Source organism: Acinonyx jubatus, chromosome A3 (genome assembly GCF_027475565.1).
Source record: "Acinonyx jubatus isolate Ajub_Pintada_27869175 chromosome A3, VMU_Ajub_asm_v1.0, whole genome shotgun sequence".
Classification (NCBI taxonomy): domain Eukaryota; kingdom Metazoa; phylum Chordata; class Mammalia; order Carnivora; family Felidae; genus Acinonyx; species Acinonyx jubatus.
The window spans coordinates 128,012,973-128,015,736 of NC_069388.1; positions in this window are offsets into that span (position 1 = coordinate 128,012,973).

The window sequence follows — 2,764 nt, forward strand, 5'->3', positions numbered from 1 at the left end:
TTCCTGATTCCTATACCTCCCATCTCTTGTCAAATGGCTGTCCTCTCCATCATAGTGTTGAGTAGTTGTGGAGATGATGGCCATACTGTCAAAGTTCCTGGAAAGGGGATTTAAAAAGCGGTGGAAAGGCTGCAGGGTTTCACAGAACTGGTACTTGGTAGAAGCTGACATCGAGATCTAGATCTATTTACCTCTGTATCTGTGTTGAGGAGATACTGACATGTTTTTAACATGAATTGTTCTGTTTTGTCACGTGTTTTCGGCATTTATTGAGATAGTTGTATGATTTTTTTTAACCTCCATATTAAATATTAATGTGTTTGATATTTTTTGTTTTGTATTTTAAAGTTTATTCATCTTGAGAGAGAACATGCACATGAGCTGGACAAGGGCAGAGAGGGATAGAATCCCGAGCAGGCTCTGTGCTGTCATCGCAGAGGCAGACAAAGTGCTCGATCCCTCGAACTGTGAGATCATGACCTGAGCTGAAATCAAGAGTTGGATGTTTAACTGACTGAGCCCCCCAGGTGCCCGGATATGTTTGATAGTGAAACACCTTAACATAGTTGGGAAAAGCAATTGATTTTGAAAACATGAATAGTTTGATATCGGCAATCTACTTTGCATTGTTATTTCAATAGCATACAGGTAGTCCTTCCATTCCACAGCATCTCCGAAATCTCAGCCATCAGAGGAGTGTGCAAAAGTGCTTTTTAACATCATACCTGCCAAGCAGGAATTGCCTATATTACATCTATATCAATATTCATGACAGACAATGACCTCCTTTATTTTTCTATACTCTTTGCATGATTTGGGAGACAATCTAATTTTTAACTTTAGTTTTGATTTTTTTTTTAATGGTTTGCAGTGGTTTAAAGTAATTTGGATTCTTTTATCTCTAGGGATTTGGTAAAATCCATCTGGAAAGAATATTTTTTTTTATAGATGTCTTCTGATTAGGTAAAAAAAAAAAAAACTGATCACTGAATGTTTTTTTTTCCCCTCAGTGAACCAAGTTCTCCTTCTTTTGTGTTTTCCAGCTCCTTAATTTCAGCATTTTTAAGTACTGTGAATGTATCTTCTCTTCTGCTTTTCTTTTATCTAGCTTCCTTTGTTGTGAGAATACAGTATGGAATACACGTACAAATATGTGTTAATCAGCCATTATCAGTAAGGCTTCTGGTAGAAGGTAGACACTTAGAAGCTTTGTTTTGAGAAGTCAGAAGGTTTGTGTAGATTTTCAGCTGCCTGGAGGGAGGGTCAGCACTCCTAACCCCTGCATTGTTCAAGAGCCAATTGTTTTTACTACTCCTAAGTACCTCCTTATGCTGATGTCTCTCTCCCTGGTTCTAAAGCTAGCTCTCTTCTCCGTGTGGCTGTTTGTGTTGGTCTCTAATGCTTGGTCTGGCTACGTTTCTTTTGATGACAACCTAAAAATCAAAGTTTTCACAAAAATGGCTAACGTCTGTATTACGTTACTGTATCTGATGGCATGTAGATTTCTGTCGAGGGAGATTCCACTAGAATGAATATTTTTGTCTATATATCCTAGGGCATATACACCCTCACTTTGTTTTCTGCTTGGAGCATGTCTTACTTTTGAGCATTTTCAGTACGTCCACTTACCTCCAATCATCCCACCTTTCTTCCCTTTTAGCATTTTTTCCACAGAGTTAGGCTAAGTGTCCTATTCAACTGGAATAATCTAAACCTTGTGGATACTTGGATATTTCTACCTGTACAGGTGATCGCCTTTTTTGGTTGATTGCTGCTGGTACACTCTTTTCCCCTCTCTCAAAGATCAGTTCCCATTGTGAATTCTTGGAGGAAGATGTTATAGGAAACATGCCTTACTATTTTCGGCTGCAAGTACAATTCCCTTTGATCCTATAAATCTTGCTTCCATGTTTCTATTGAGTATATCTCCTCTATGGTTTGATTTATACACCTAAGTAGTAGCATTTTTATCATTTCCTAGCAAAGAAGAAAGCATTCTTAATCTACGTGAGTTTTTCTGAGTTAAACATGTCTTTTTCATATTTGAATTCAGAGGTAGTAACAGTGTTTATCATTTAATAAATGCTATAAAAACGTCATAAAGTAGCCCTAATCACAAAAGGAGAACGTGACCCATTGTGAAAATGATTGCACATTTCTTTAGTCTATTGCGATACACATATTTGAGTAAAATGTGGGTAGGAGTTGAGAAGTCACTACGAAAATTTCTCGTTTCATAATTATAGCCTGGAAACATTAGTCTAGATGAGGAAGAGACAAATAAGACAGTCAGTCATAATTGGGAGGATAGTACATGAAAGATCAACATTCAAAAAGCTAGTAAATTACAAATTAACTTAGCCAAACTTCCTACTGTTTTAATAGGAAACTGACACACTATCAAATGCAATCCTATACGACCATTTCAATAAAACTGAAATGTGTGCAAGTAGTAACAATGAATTTATGACTTGGAGAGAATTATACTTTGTGAATCTCTAGAAAACCCTTTATCTGCCATCCCATTACCTTAGAAAAGTAAGTTTGAAATAAAGTTAGATCTGGAGTCAGCTAATTATTGAACTTCCTTTTCAAAAACAACTGTCTGTTAAGAATTCAAATTATATCTTCTATGTGTCCGTGTGAATGAACACATCAGCTAAATTTTACTTCAAAGGTGGGATGGTTCATTGAACTTTATATAATTTAAATAATTTCTTTACCTTTTCTCAGATTACTAAAAAACATGAGGACTTCTTTTTAT